General features: G+C 37.0%; 1 protein-coding gene across 3 annotated transcripts in view; it reads left to right on the plus strand.

The window, feature by feature from the left end:
* The window catches only part of FOXO3 (forkhead box O3), a 158,241-nt gene that overhangs the window by 17,655 nt on the left and 124,061 nt on the right, over positions 1–16,525 (plus strand). The window lies entirely within an intron of this gene.

The raw sequence follows: 16,525 nt of genomic DNA on the forward strand, positions 1-16,525 counted from the left end.
ACTAAGAATTTTGGTCTTAGAGCATTAACTGTGAAGTTTCCTCTGCCATGTGACACACTGGCAACAGTTTTCCTACTTCTGTGAAGACTCCTTGCCATGCAACACACTGACAATAGTTTTTTGTACAAAATAGTGACCTGTTAGGAATTGTATAAAATAGGGCAATGAAGGAGCCTAATTTAGAGGTAGTCAGAGCATAAATCAACACTTCTGTGTGCTTGCAACAGTAAAGGCCAACGTAGAGAAATATTTCCTACATGGTAAAATGACGCTTATAACATGGCCAATTTTTGCCTGTTTTTCATGCGAACAATAAAAAGCGTATCCCTGATACAAAGGCAACCTGCTACCAAATTTTTAAGTCAGGGACACTTAAAGCATGGGGACACTAGAGCTTCTCAAAAAAACTATTGTAAGATTATTATTTTTTTAACATGAGCAAAGCAATGTCTTTATCCCTGAAGTCATTGTCAGAAACAACTGAACAATTTTTGTTAAAACTTTAAAAACAAATTAAAAATATTACCTCAGCAGCTGCCAGCATGGGAAACTTTAGCTGTTAAAGTTTGGCATCGTTATAAGCAAGTGGAGACAGGGTTTTATAATGGGAAGTGTTGGGCAACCTTAAGTATAGGCAGAGCTACTAGTACCACCTATAATTTACAGTTTTACTTATGAGTAGTCCTGTTGCTTTACTTATGAAAATGTGTAGTTGCTTGAGTAGTTGTATCCATTTCATTTGAACTACTTGTATAAGTAACAAGGTGGATAAAAAACAATGAATTTTTAAAAATTGATTTTTAAAATTTAAATAGGATTTTTTATTTAAATACAGGTTTATATTTTTTAAAAAAGCAATTTATAATTAAATCTGAAATTTTGACAACCTGTGGTAAGGCCTAAATTTACTATCATCTATTAAAATAATTTAAATTAATTAGAGAATAATAATATTAAGCAGTACATGTTTGTTGCCAATTTTTTTTTAAAAAACAGACCACTGAACAGGGGAAGTCACTGGTTAAACACCTGGAACCAGGGTTTATTGAAGTGCTAAACCAGCTTTTCACAGCAGTAGCCTCTTTTGCAGGTGCAAAGAGAATAGATTTTTTATTTCAGTCTGTTAAACTAGTTCAGCTCAATTCAAATTTAGGAAATCAATGGGGAGTTGAAAAAGCAGGAAAGCCTGTTTTCCTCTTCCAATATACGAATAAAAACCAGGGGTGAGAAGATGAGATCTACTGGTTATAAAATCTTGAAGGGCATGGTGACCAGAAACAATTTGTTCTGTTCACTAACTACAGATAATACTTCCTTTGTTTAATAATTCATTTAGTTTTAAATGCAAAACATGTTTTGATAATCTTTTTGATAAACTTTTTTCTTATGAATCCAGAAAGGTAGTTTTATTTAACTAATACATAAATTAAAATGCTGTTTTTGTGCTTTTTAATTGAATTGTAATTTCTGTCCAAATAGAGCTCCACACAAATCACAAGTAAAAAAAAAATAATCATCCAGTAAATAAGAAATACATCATTCACCATTTTCTAACATAATACAAAGTTTAAAAATTAAAAAAAACAAGTAAATGTATGTTGTATAATTGCTGAAATAAATGTGTATGGATATAGTGTATTCTCCTGGTTAGCAGAAAGAAGCACCAAATCTAGTGTAAAAGCTATATTTATATTACAAATCAACATGTTTTTATGGGTACCAACTAATGAGAATCAGCTTTTCTTTAGGAAAATAACTAGGAAGTACAAATGCAAAAGAACATTAAAATGGATACAGTAAATCAAGGTTTCCTGTTTGCTGATTTAAATCATGATGTTAATGTCACTTTGATTTCAATCAAACCACCCTGGGAAGTAAGGATTGTTTGTATGAAGGATGCAGGATCAGGCCCTAAATATGCAGACTTAAATTTCTGTTTTGCTGCGGCTCTTCGCTAAACAGTGAAAATCATCTAGGATAGTACTTCAGTACTCACAGCTCAGAGTACAGAGCAGTAGTTAAACTATTGAGCAGTTAAAACAAAGTCTTAGAATTCTATTCCTTGTCTGCTTTGTGACAGATGGGAGTGAATTAATCATAGTTTCCTCCAACCTCCCCATAATTCTGGGATACATTTGTTAGTGAAGGGAAATACTTCAAGTAAAAACAGACTTAAAAACAACAGGTTTCAGAGTAGCAGCCGTGTTAGTCTGTATTCGCAAAAAGAAAAGGAGTACTTGTGGCACCTTAGAGACTAATAAATTTATTAGAGCATAAGCTTTCGTGAGCTACAGCTCACTTCATCGGATGCATTTGGTGGAAAAAAACAGAGGGGAGATTGATATACACATACAGAGAACATGAAACGATGGGTTTCATGAACCTATCCTTGCAACAAAGCCCGTTGCCAACTCTGTCCACATATCTATTCAGGGGACACCATCACAGGGCCTAATCACATCAGCCACACTATCAGAGGCTCGTTCACCTGCGCATCTACCAATATGATATATGCCATCATGTGCCAGCAATGCCCCTCTGCCATGTACATTGGTCAAACTGGACAGTCTCTACGTAAAAGAATGAATGGACACAAATCAGACGTCAAGAATTATAACATTCAAAAACCAGTTGGAGAACACTTCAATCTCTCTGGTCACTCAATTACAGACCTAAGAGTGGCTATCCTTCAACAAAAAAGCTTCAAAAACAGACTCCAACGAGAGACTGCTGAATTGGAATTAATTTGCAAACTGGGTACAATTAACTTAGGCTTGAATAGAGACTGGGAATGGATGAGTCATTACACAAAGTAAAACTATTTCCCCATGGTATTTCTCCCCCCCACCCCACCCCACCCCACCCCACCCCACTGTTTCTCAGATATTCTTGTTAACTGCTGGAAATAGCCTACCTTGCTTGTCACCATGAAAGGTTTTCCTCCTCCCCCTTCCCCCCCCCCTGCTGCTGGTGATGGCTTATCTTAAGTGATCACTCTCCTTACAGTGTGTATGATAAACCCATTGTTTCATGTTCTCTGTGTGTGTATATCAATCTCCCCTCTGTTTTTTCCACCAAATGCATCCGATGAAGTGAGCTGTAGCTCACGAAAGCTTATGCTCTAATAAGTTTGTTAGTCTCTAAGGTGCCACGAGTACTCATTTTCTTTTTCTAAAAAACAACAGGTTATAAGCTGAACTGCAGAAGCCCTCCATTTGCCACCCTCTTGCCTTAGCAAGGCCATAGGCAGCTGTCTTTGCTATTTTACCAAGTTAGTGAAAAGGACAAGTGAGAGTGGCAAGGCTTTGAAAGAGAGAAATCTACATAAATGGCCACTTGTGTCAATTCATAGTGATAGAGCCAAATGTGGCCTTAATGTAAGTGGGTGCCACAATGAAGTCAGCAGATTTTGTCTCATAAAAGCCCTCACCTACTTTGTCTGCTATGGTGTGTATTCACTGCAGAGTTACCTGGGCTCTTACTTTAGTGCAGCCCCCCAGTTCCCACACACTAACCTTTTATCTGGGTTTTAAACATCAAAGCCTAAAAAAGGTGACAAAATATGTTACATGTAACAATTGTTCTAATATCAATGGTGAGGGCTTTGTTTTCAAAAACAATTGGTGGGAAGAAAGAGTAAGAGGAAGGTCTTTGATAATATGCAAAGTATAAAGATATAGAGCCCATAGCCAATGCACAATCTATACCTCCCTTTAGCATATAGCCTTTTAGTCTGCATATTTGGAATAGGAAATACAAGGAGATTTTTTCCTGGCAACTTCCTGTTTTCCTGAACTCTTCAACCTCTCCTCCTACCCTTATGCACTTTCTTGATAAATACTACACATATGCATGAAAAACTGAGAGCAGTTTTTTGAGATAGGAAATACAGAGAGAGTCAGTCTGATCCCTTATCTAAACCTGCTAGGTGATGCTTAAATATGCAGCAATATACCCCATGTATTTGGGTACAGAATTTGTTCCTTTCTTTCTTAGGGCCTGACCCAACTCCTATTAGGCCATGGTTACATTAGAGAGTTTTCAGCTGTGCTGAAAGTGTACCAGTGTCTCCATGGCACTTTTATTGGTGTAATTTATGTCGCTCAGGGGGTGGTTTATTTACAATCCTGAGTGACATAATTATGCCGATGGAAGGTATAGTGTAGACAGGCCTTAGAGTCAAGATTCTTGTTGACTTTGTTGGGAGTTGGATCAAATCATTTAATGGTAAGATCAACCATTTATTTGCCTTTTTTTTTTTTTCAAGTACAGACAATTGCACAGAGTTTGCATGTTTTAAATCTCTTGTTTTGAATCTTTACGTACCTGTAACTTCATTCAGTTGAAATAGTGTGAATGAGCACATGCACAGGTATATACACAATTCAAAGTCAAAGCTGTTGTTTTCCCCCCTTAGTGTGAAATATATATTTTATTCGCTGTCAGTGCTCTCAAGGCCACTGTCATGGCTCCATAGGCTAAAGGGTTCACTTGTACTAACTGCTGTACTTCAGATGCTGTGCTTTAGCGCTCCAGACTATTGATAACAGCTGTTTAATCACATCTCTGGGTCATGATGTACTGGGATTTTCTTAGTGGCTGTGACCTTGGAGGGAGGGAAGGGAGGGAGGGATGTAATGCTTCCAAGAATTGGAGACACCCTGTGCAATTGAACATGCTGCTGGATCAATGACTAGCATTGGCGGGATTTTGCTGTAGGGGAATCTTACAGCTGCATCACAATCTTGTTATGAATGGGTGACTGTTAAGTGAGGTGGTTTACTGCAATATGGAGTCAGATACTTGTGCTTGGGAGGGAACTTAAACAGTAGATTTCTGCTAAGTATTTTCCTTGCAGTATTACAACACATACTCTAAAAGTTTTTTGCCATTTATATTTTTAGAAAAATATCATTGGGTCATCTGGAAATATAAACTTGGGATCTTGAAGCAAGCTAATTTGGGATAATGTTTAATCTACTATATTGCAGAAGTCCTTTACTTTTGATTCCAAGATGTTTTTAATGTTTGGTTTTGTAGTTTTGTACCATACATGTTTAAACTAAAGAAGGGAGAAAACGAACTTAAAAAAAGGGGGGGGGGAAGTTTTAGAAAATGCAGACTATAACAGTAACATCTTGTATTGTATTATAATGAAAATGATTAGAATCACTTCACATGAATATGTTCCGAGGGCCATGGTGACAGCAATAACCAATGCAGATGCTCTTGTCTTTTGGTAATGTGTGGGTGAATTTTTATCCTCTTAAAAATGAGGGACTAATAGCATTTTTGTGAACCACGCTATTACAAAGCAGGCCCTTTGCAAGTTTTTCTACACAAGTTTTACCAGTGTACCTCAATCTTTTATCTGCAGCACCACCGTCTATCCAGTCATTGCAAGTCTTGAGTAGGCTGCTAATCATGTGACATTGTGTGGTCATTTTGTAATGTACTAGGAAGACAGTACTAAGCTATTTTTAATTTATGACCTGACAGTTAGGTTACAAACTACTGCATTGACCACTATGCCCTATTAACTTTTCATGGTACATGTTTTTATAGTTGCACATGTTCGTTTTTTGCAGGTATATTGTGGAAATCTGACAGATCTATTAAGATGAGGTATTGTTTACATAAGCACTTTTGTAGTTTCTGAATTCCCAAGAAATCCCCTATGGAATTATAGTCCCATAATTCACAGTTGTCTGTTGTTTATTCTGTATGTAATTGACTGTCAAAACATTGCATTTAATTCAGGCACTAGTGGGATTTTCCTCAGAATGTCTTTGTAGTATTAAGCCAGTCAGGAGTTACAAATGTAAATATGTTTACATAGAAATGAGGAATGCATGAAAGCTGGCATTGCTTAAGCAGCCAAAAGCAGCATGATTAGATGCTGGAGGGACACTGAAAATGTAGGTTGCCTGTGTATGCCTCCAGAAGTAACTCCTAACAAGCAGTGCTTAAAATATTTTCCTTTCTAATATGCTATGTACTATGGCTATTTATACAAGAGGGTCAAAAAGATCACAGGATTAGTTTTGATAATAAAGCGGGCAGATGTTTCATTAAAAGGCTATCTTTTTTTCTCTGACAGTGAAACCTAAGGATTTTAAAATTGTTTTTAGGTAATTTATTGGATATAACAATGTAGCCATGGGCTTTAAAAAAATACTTAATCCATCTCTACTTTTCTCTTTGTGCTTAGAGAAATTTAGTCTGTATCTAAACTGGCCTTTGTTTTCAGTTTTCCTGAGCAGTAGCACTGTAGCCAACAATAACTGGGAGATCTCTGACGTATGTGTTTCATAACTGAAAGTTAGGCATTCTTCACAAACTATCATATTTAGTGCTGTGTGTATGGGTACACACACACAGAGAACATTGTTTACTTCCTCTGTAAGTACTGGGACATTCAGTACTAAGAAGTATGATATGCTTGCACAAACATTGGGCCAGATTTATCTCTAAATCCTATCTTTCCTTTCCAGTCTTGGAAAGTGATTAATCTGCAATACACAGTTTGTTCTTGGATTGCAGTGCATTAGTCTCTAATCATTTACAGTTTTACAAAACTATAGAACTAAGTTAAAGAAACATTTCTGTCATGTATCCAAGACTGGACTGAGGCTTTAGTAGTAACTAAAATTTGAGAAGCAGGAAATTCTTCTATAGACCTTTCTGTGATTTTAAAGCTATTTTGTTTTTCTTTGGATTGTTTGCCTGTACTTCGAGGGGTCCTTTTTTTACATACTTTTTTATAATGAAAAGATTCACTTTTAAACTGCAGATAAATTATTTCTGCTGTAATACTTAAATGAAGCCAATGTGTCCATGGAGAATACTGTGTAGATATTAAAACACAATCCAATTACTAGGATGTACCCACAGGTAATTTGTGTGTGTGTTTTAATAACTTCTATTTTCCAGCCTTCACACCGTGTATTGAAATTTATTCCAGTTCAAAAATGTTAACCTATTCAGCTATAAATATTACCACATCTGTGCAACGTCAAAGATCTGATACAACCAGAAAATCAAAGAAATTGAAAGTTGAACCAGAAAACCCACACTATCTCAGTGGTATTAATGCCTTCCATTGTGTCTTTTGTGTTTGTTTTAAATTCTGGTTCCAGGGCGCGGGAGGAAAGGTTTACAAACCAGAGTCAGCATACTATGGAATGAGATTAGAGCATCAAATGGGATTTTGAGTTTTAACTGTGAATTTCTATGTTGTAAACCAGTAGTTTTTCTTAAATAGTTAATGGCATGTAGACCACTCTGTTTTTGCAATAATTTTGCATCACTTTCCTACAGCCCAGAGAGATTTTTGTTAATGAACTTCGTAGAGTTGTCATGTAGAGTCTTTAATGATAAAGTCCAATGGAATTTACATGCAAGGAAAAGGAGCATTAAGGATCATGTAAAGTAGTTGCTTTTAGGAAAATTACAAACCTGTTTCTGTAAACATTGAGTTGTGAGTGTATTTATATACACATGTATCCTGCTGTATTTGATGGATTCAGTCCAAGAGGAGTGGAAGATAGCGTCTGGTGGTTTGAGAAGGATATTTGGCTTGATCCTGTGAAGTGCACGTACCTTCCACTGCTGTGGTGTTTAGCATTTTTCTGGATTTCGTTTTGTTAGCGTATTGGTACAGTAATAATATTTAGCAGTTATATAAGTAGCAATTGTGAATTGGCTCTTAATGTGGGTATTGGTGTAGTGAATATTTAGAGATAGTCAGCTGTACTAGAGAAACATTTCAGCTGCAGTAGCCACTGCATGCCACTTCAGGTACATCTACACCGCATACTTCTTTCAGTGGCATGTAGAGTACATACCCACAGAGCGTCTCCCACCTGCCCAAACGCGTATAGACAGCAGTGTAGCTGGTAAGTTTAGGCAAATAGAGTGAAGACATGCCAGAAGATGTAGGTGTATATGTGAGTATATACCCTGCCTGCTCTCTACTTGCCCAAACTATGTCCTGCTACTGGAGCCTTTCCCCGCCGCACTAAAAGTCTCCGGCAGAAGGGGCAGTGGAGAAAGGTTCTGCCAGCTCCCCGCTGCTGGAGCTGGAAGTGAAAGGTTGCCAGAGCCTTTCCTCGCTTCAGTGAAAAGCTCTGGCAGTGGAGAGTAGCTGAAGTTTTTCCCCGCTGTCTTCCGCCCCTGCCAGAGCCTTTCCCTGGCACAGGTAGCTACACACCACAGAGTGGATGTAGCAGGCTTTACACTGCAGTGTGTAGCTTCACATACCCTACACAGGTTTCAGAGTAGCAGCCGTGTTAGTCTGTATTCGCAAAAAGAAAAGAAGTACTTGTGGCACCTTAGAGACTAACAAATTTATTAGAGCATAAGCTTTCGTGAGCTACAGCTCACTTCATCAGATGCATTTCGATGAAGTGAGCTGTAGCTCACGAAAGCTTATGCTCTAATAAATTTGTTAGTTTCTAAGGTGTCACAAGTACTCCTTTTCTTTTTGCGAATACCCTACACACTGTCAGTATAGATTCAGCCTTCCCATTCAGCTGTGTCCACTTTATATCACATTAGAACTTGGTCTAAACCTCTGCTTCCTTATCACACTTTAGCTGTATGACACAGTTTGAGCCCTCAGATGAAGGCATTCAGCAGGACCACAGAGTCTCAGCATCAAGGTAGGGAAGGAGAGTTTAGAGTCTGAGTTCCTAGAGCCTGAAGTGCCAGAACTGGTACAGACACCAGTGGCTGGAAATCATTTCTGTACCTTACATGGGATCATTATGGCCCATAATTCAGTAGTAGATTGCATTTTGTTTTTTGGGAACCATTACATGTTACATTAACTTCTCTTGTGGTACACAGATAGAATCTGTCATTTAACCCTCTCCCTTCCCACTTTGGCATTCATAGCTGCCAAAGTGTGTGTACTCCTCTTTCCAGAAACAAAAAGTGGGTATTCTCTGGTTTCAGGCAGAGGTAAGAACCAGCTCTGTACACAGTGGTTTGCTGGTTTACACTGGGGTTTACACTGAGATTTGCTCCAATGTAGCTACACCAGCTGCTGGTCATCGATTAGATTAATAAGTTAATAGAATCATAGATTCCAAGACCAGACAGGACCATTGTGATTATCTAGTCAGACCTTTTGTAAAGCACAGGTTATAGAACTTCCCTCAAAATAATTCCTAGAGCATATCTTTTAGAAAAACATCCAATCTTGATGTAAAAATTGCCAGTGATGGAGAATCCACCAGGACCCTTGGTAAATTATTCCTATGGTTACTTACTCTCACTGTGGAAAAAAAACAAACACTTTTTTTACAGTCTGAATTTGTCTAGCTCTGTCTTCTAGCCATTGGATTGTGTTACTGTAATCGGGTCAAATCTCCAGTGTAGACAAGATCTGAGATACCCAATAAATTATCTAGCAACTCCAAAGAAGACCAGAGTTGTCATTCCTGATATTTCTAAGTTAAAGGGGGAAAAAAAACTTTAAAATGCCTTCAGCTTTTCTTTCTGCAACATAAAGAAGCAAAAATGACTGAAGCCTAATTTTTTTCAAGTGATTTATAGATCAGCCTTAAGGAAATTTGTTTTTTAATTATAAATGTCTAACCAGGTTAAAATTTAATTATGAAGGCTTCATGTCATATTAAAAGTTAGTTCTTTCTCGCTATGAGTCCAATCCTGAAAGGTGCTGAGCACCTTCTAAAGGATGCTGAATGGGGTTGAGATTGAGAAAATGAAATCAGAAATGCGGGAAAGTTACTTCAATTATAAATAGCTGTGGTAGGAAAGTAAATGTTTGTGTGTGTGATAGTACAGTACCTACCATGTGTATTTTAAGAGAATCAAAGAATAGCAGCTGCACTGAAATGCTTGACAGTAAAGTCCAATATATTCTAGAATTAAAAAAATCTCTGCAGACACTGGAATTCTCATCTGAAACCTATATGGTGTGAGGCACAGACTGTTCTGTACTATGAAGTGAAGACTGCAAGTGAGTCTAAGAACATGAAGCTCTGGTAACATGATACCTCCCGCACATATGGTTATATGCATTTCTAGCACCGCCCTTCCTCCCCCCCCAAAATGCCTCAAGAATTAGAAGAAGTTGGTAGTTCTGCTTCATTGCTGCATAAGTGGGGATTATAATTTATAAAGCTTTTTTGCTGTGTTGTGAGCTGTGTTCGTCCCAGGATATGAGAGACACAAGGTAGGTATTATCTTTCTTGGACCAACTTCTGCTGGTGAGAGAGATCAAGAAGAAGAGCTCTGAAGAAGAGCTCTGTGGAGCTCAGAAGCTTGTCTCTTTCACTAACACAAGTTGGTCCACTAAAAGATATTAACATTGTTTTACCCCAACGTACCTGTTGAATTTTAGATTTATAGAACCAGGAGACACCAAAGCTACAAGAAAACAAATTTCTCAGAAAACAAAATTCTTAATACATTGTGAGATCAAAAAGGATCAGAACCTAAACTAAAGTTTTGTCTAAAGTTCAGGTTTCGGTCACAAATTCAGGAAGTTGTACGTGAAAATCTGCCCGGACACCGTTTCCTCCATCAGTGTTCTTCAGCTAAAAATAATACCTTGAGCGATGGCCATGAATAATATAGCATGGGTTAAATTCTTGTCTTATATCTAATTAAATTGATACAACTTGTCAAAGTAGAGGGAAAGGATAAAGGTAGTAACATGAATGCACCTGAGGGATGTACAGCTTGCAGTGTTCAGTCAGAGTTTTTGGAACAGCACCCAATGCTGAATTGCAATCTAATTATTTAACTGGTAAAATTAAAAGAATGTGGATCTAGCGAGACTTTTAGTATTTCTTTTTTAAAATAAAAATTGGGGAAAATCCATGTCTGGTGAAAAGCCCATTGACTTTAGTAGAGTCACACCAGGGGTGGAATTGGTCTGTAATCTTTAAATGCAGAACAGAAGGATTTTCACTTGACATAAACTTTATTTTAAAGAAACTGTAGAATATATTTAAAAAATTTTGGTCAGTCATTTTACATTTGATGCAAGATATCTTCTCAGCTTCATGTGCTTTAGTTACTGTCTTATTCTAGCTTACTGAACAATGATCAGTGATTGCAAGCAACCTAACTTTTCACTGTAATTTTTTAAAGGAGTATTTGCCAGTAAAATAAAGTTACATAGTGGACAAAAAGAAAAGGAGTACTTGTGGCACCTTAGAGATTAACAAATTTATTTGAGCATAAGCTTTCGTGTTCTACAGTTCACTTCACTGCATCTGATGAAGTGAGCTGTAGTTCACAAAAGCTTATGCTCAAATAAATTTGTTAGTCTCTAAGGTGCCACAAGTATTCCTTTTCTTTTTGCGGATACAGACTAACACGGCTGCTACTCTGAAACAGTGGACAAAGTAACATGCTAAAGTTGGCAAGGGAAACTTTTTATATTGTTGGCCCAACTTTACAGAGTTCTTCGAAAACAGCATGGGGGAAGAGTGGTGCATGTGTTTATCCCTTGAACAATAACTAAGGACGCTAATAACTAGTGAGATAGTGTTTATCACACCTGTTTTAGTTTCTGTGTTACTAAACACAGAGAAGAGTTAAAATATTTTGGTACTAGGATTTATCAGCTACACCTGGGGCCTCTTATCAGAATTCACCATTTGTTGTGGATTTGAGAGGCCATATGAGAAACCATTTAAAGCAGCACAATTCCTAAAAGAGCTCTGATCATGGTGAGTGAAAGCAGTAATCTCAGAGACCTAAGGGGATAACAACAGTCAATAACATGGTGGCCAATCTTTAAGGTTAGTCATCACATGTTTAGGATTGAGACAGGGTTATTTTTTGTATCTGTTCATGTTGGAGAAAAAATTGATGTGTGCTAAATAGATTTTACAATGAAGTTAGCCTACATGTGTGATAAGTAATGTATACCACAATGAAATTAAGCTAAATGTGTGATAAGTAATACATATTGTAATGAAATTAGACTTCACAAAAAAAATGGAGAGACAGCTTTATTGTTCTTGTGATAATGATGCAATGCCATTGACACACTGGTAAAGGTTAGCACATTCTATGATAGCATATAACATATACAAATGTAACCAAACAAGTGTGGCATGAGCTAAAAGCTTTGTGTAGTTGGAAAATTTTACTTGGAGAAGATATTTGTACATAACAGCTTCAAAATATTTTTCAGGTTGCATTCAATTTTGATGGAAAGATGTTTGTAAAGACAGAAATTCGGGACCTAGTCTTGCAAAGTGTCTCAAGTGTCTACACCCTTAAATACGATTGCAGTCAATGAGTTGGTAAAATGTCATTCCTTGTTTTGTAAAATATTTTTGATTCGGACAGGCATTTTTAAATAGGCAAGATTTCAGATATGCCTTTCTTCAGAGCAGTACATGAGGAGGAAATGATTGTATGAAGTTAAGATATATTTATTACATCCATGTTTGTAATTTCTTCCAAATCTCCTCAGCATTTCCTGCCTTTTTAAGAGTGTCTGCTGTGAATTTTCATTTGTACAGATTTTTTTTCCCTATTCCAACTTCCGATTTCCTTGTGTGCTACTATACATGAGGGGTGGGGTTACAAAAAGGCCCTTCTGTTAAGTAATACATAGAAAATAGAAATCTAGTGTGCTTTTTAATTGTTTACTGAATGAATTTTTGAAGTTGTGTGCTGCCTTCCAAAAGTAGAATGAAGTATAAAAAAGATAATTTAAAACTAAAGAACATTTAAAATTAAAAGCTTAAGCACAATAGAGCAAAAATGAATCACTGTTTTTTTAATGGAATTAAATATTTGTTGGGGAGCAAGAAGAGAGTTTTTGTATGTGTGAGTGGGGGGTGTTTGTTTTAAAGAGATAAATGGATAGCAAATGCTTTTCAGTACATACAGAAAATATAGAGTAGGTTTGTGCAAAAACATGTTTTATAGAAGTTTTAGTACTGGAGAGAATTGCTAGATTGAGTGCACAGGAAATTGAAATATTTATTCACAGAATATGCAGAACAAAGGCAAACCACTTGACATTGTCCTGCCCCTATTCCTCAACTTTTATCTGAATGAATCATTTCTAGGAATGGAGGAAATTTAATCTCCATACCCCATTCAGTCCTCAGTCTTTTTGCTACAGTTGCCAATTACTGCCCAGTTATATTGAGTTTTGGGACAAGGATGCCTGTCTATCTTATATCTAAAGCTCTTGCTAACTTGGAATCAAAGCACCATCTACTGGAAACTGGATTAAAACAACCAACTCATTTTTTACAGGCCTCTGAACAGCTATCAGACAGTGACTAGCAGCAACCTGGCAGGATTTCATCTGATGCTCTAGAAATGAATAACTGTTCCATTATCAATTCCATCTCTTGACTCTGAACTTTGCAGTAGGTTCTGAACAAAAATATTATTTTACCCTTTTTTTTTTGAGGTCTGCAGTGCTAAGCAGAGCTACGCAGAAGGTGCAACATTAGATTTGGTTGAATTTGGTTTATATTTATTTTTGTGAAGAAATTTGTTGCATAAGAGTTCTTTGAGATTCCTTTTCAGTTTCCCACATGACTAGTTTAAAGTAGGTTGGTGTTCAGTAAGAGCCAGCTGTTTTTCCCCCTTCTTCTTAACTGCTAGGGCCATGCTGCTCTTGTTCTTACTGCCTCTTCCAGCTCTAAAAATACATAGAGCAAATCTGAGCTGTGCTGCATTGGCTGTTTTCCACAGGCTTCTGGTCATTCCCTCCCCCTCACCTCATTGGCCAACTGGTTTTAGCTTGGCTCAGCTGACTGGGAGTTAATATAGGTCAGTATAGCAATGTGGAATTGACTAGCTGTTCTCATTCCCAAATCCAGCTTTGTTTAATCTGGCATGTTTCCAGCTCTTTCTAAATACTACTCTACACTTAGAGCCTATGTGGCATGACAAGATTGAGCCACATAGGAATAAAGTGTAAATTTGTTGTGTCTTTTTCATTTAAATAAGTAGCATTAGAAAAAAATTAAAACCACTGTTCAGAAATATTTGTAAAGCCCCTTAAATAAGTGCAAGGCTCATAACTGTAATTGAGTGGAGTTGAGACATTAGCACAATACTTTCTGAATACACAAAATGAAGATATTGTGAGGAAATCTAAGAGTTCACAACCTGATTAGCAGAGATACTGAGCACCTGCAGTTTCCACTGATTTCAGGAACTCTGGCTGTTCAACACCTCTGAAAATCAGGACAATAGTTTGTACTTCAGTTTGAAGACATCAGGGATTGGGTGGATGTAATTGTAGGCAGAATTTGTTTCCTAGTAAGTAAAGCTAACAATTTCTGTAAATCTTGTGGATGGATGTACGAATATTTTTATGCTAAAAACTGAGTTTTAGTAAATCAAGACATCAGTATTTTTAATTGATTCTAAAAGATTCAGTGGGTAGTTTGAAGCTCATGTTTCTTTCAGTCTCTCTTATAGAGAGAGTGAACACATGTAGCATAATATTTTGCAGGCGGTCCTTGGTGTGGAATGCAAATTATTGTTTTTTTGTAGCAAGTGAAGGAGAGTAAGAAGGTTTTCACTAAAGCTGTCACCTTTGTGTTCTGCAATTAACCTACATTTAACAAATGGCTCGAGAGGGCTGACAAAGTTTTCTAAAAGTAATGTCTTTGGCTGTACAATTGTTGTGTGAAAATGCCATGACTGAATAGCTTTGATAGCCTGCATCTGTCAAACGACTGTATGCAGGGAAAGGTTTTTGTTATGTGTCTTCCCATTGTTTACTGCTGTCTCCTGTCACCCACCATCTCTATCCCTTTTGATAGTGCTTTTTGTAACTCTTTTTTGAAGGATGGATTGATTGTAAATCATCGATTTTTATCAACTTTTCTGTTTGTACTTCAGTTATTTTCTAAAGAAAGGTGCGGTCTCGGTTGACATAACCATTAAATCATACATTCTTAGTATGTTAGAAAATGGTGAATGATTTATTGCTTATTTACTCAATAATTAACTTTTTGCTCATGATTTATGTCAAGTTGCATTGGGACAGTAAATGGAATTTAATTAAACACACAAAAACAGCATATAAAAACAAGCCCTTCATACAATATATGACCTGTTGTGTCATATTTATAAAGCATGATCTCAAAAATTTCTGTTTCCCCAGATTTTTCTTTATGTAGAAAAGCAACCTTTAATTCAAAGTTTTTGATAGAGACTCATGGATTCAGCATATTTATCTCTTATTTAGATGTTTTAGGAGATTTTATGTTTAGGCCTTGACATATTTTGTATTAAATTCAAATTTCATTTTAAGCAGGTTTACTTTTAAAAAGAAAACCATATAATTTAAATAACTAAATAAAAAAATCTGATTTTTAATTTTTTTTTCAAAACAAATAATTTTTTATTATCACCCTACTTTTTTGTTATATGTGTAATTTAGAGTGCAAGTTCTGTGGGGCAGGGACCCTCTCTTATATGTCTGAAGAGGGCTGTGCATTCCAGTGGTGCTATCGGAACAGAGTTACCCAGGTCATTTACAGAGTCACTGTTTTGTTACTCTTTTTTGTTTGGTGTCTTTCACAGAAAACATACTTTATTCAAGAAATAATCTGCTGATATTGAGTCTGATAAAAAATGTTTCTCCAGCTTTGTATCATCTACTCTGGATACAGTCGTAACTCTTGGGTATTTCTGTTCATTCTAGTGGAATGGAGACAGAATTCCATTGTTCCTTTCAAAACTGAGACCTTGTCCTCGCCATTCTCTTTTTCTTAAGCTTTCCCATACTTTTCACTGCCAGTGTGGCTCTACCCACAGGTGTGCTAGTGTAGACAAGCTGTCAGTTTTTTAACCAATGTGTTTAATCTTAGCTTTAGCAAGGTTAGATGACATACTAGTTAGAACTAGCTCTTTCACTATTGCTAGCAATGGTAGGAAATTACAAGGGGAAAAAACAGTTGGTGCAAAGACATCCATAAAGCTCCTCCTGCTGGCATGTTTGCTGAACTGAGAACACTCTCCCCAGTAGGTCCCTCTTCATGGAAAAGAGCAGATGTTTCCACCTCTGTTCTCCTTGGGCTTAATCCTAGCCCCACTGAAACCAATGGAAAGATTTCCATTGACTTTCGTAGGTTTTGGATCAGGGTTAATGGGAACCTCTTACAAGGGATTCTTTTTCTCTTTGTTTTCCCCTAGCATTTTACATTTGGAATGGAGTGCAGTACTTGAGGCAGATTAGCTTTGCATTAGAAGTGTTCTTTCTGTGCTACCTCCACCAGCAGACTTCAGCAGTTCTTCACATGCCCCAGCAGCTGGTGATCAGTTTGGAGAGAGAAGCAGAGCAGTTTTTGAACTAATTCTGCCTGACTCCATAAAGTCACCAAATCTGTAAGAAAGTTCAGATAAGGGGAGGAAAGCTTCCTCAATGGGGTGCTGTACAGGCAACCATCAGAGTTGGCTTTGCGGAGGGCCTGCACACTTGTACTTGGTTTTTCCTTTTACTGTCTCCCCAATTCCTGGAAACAGTTACTCACACACTCCATGTACCCTC

This window comes from Dermochelys coriacea, chromosome 3 (assembly GCF_009764565.3).
Source record: "Dermochelys coriacea isolate rDerCor1 chromosome 3, rDerCor1.pri.v4, whole genome shotgun sequence".
Classification (NCBI taxonomy): Eukaryota; Metazoa; Chordata; order Testudines; family Dermochelyidae; genus Dermochelys; species Dermochelys coriacea.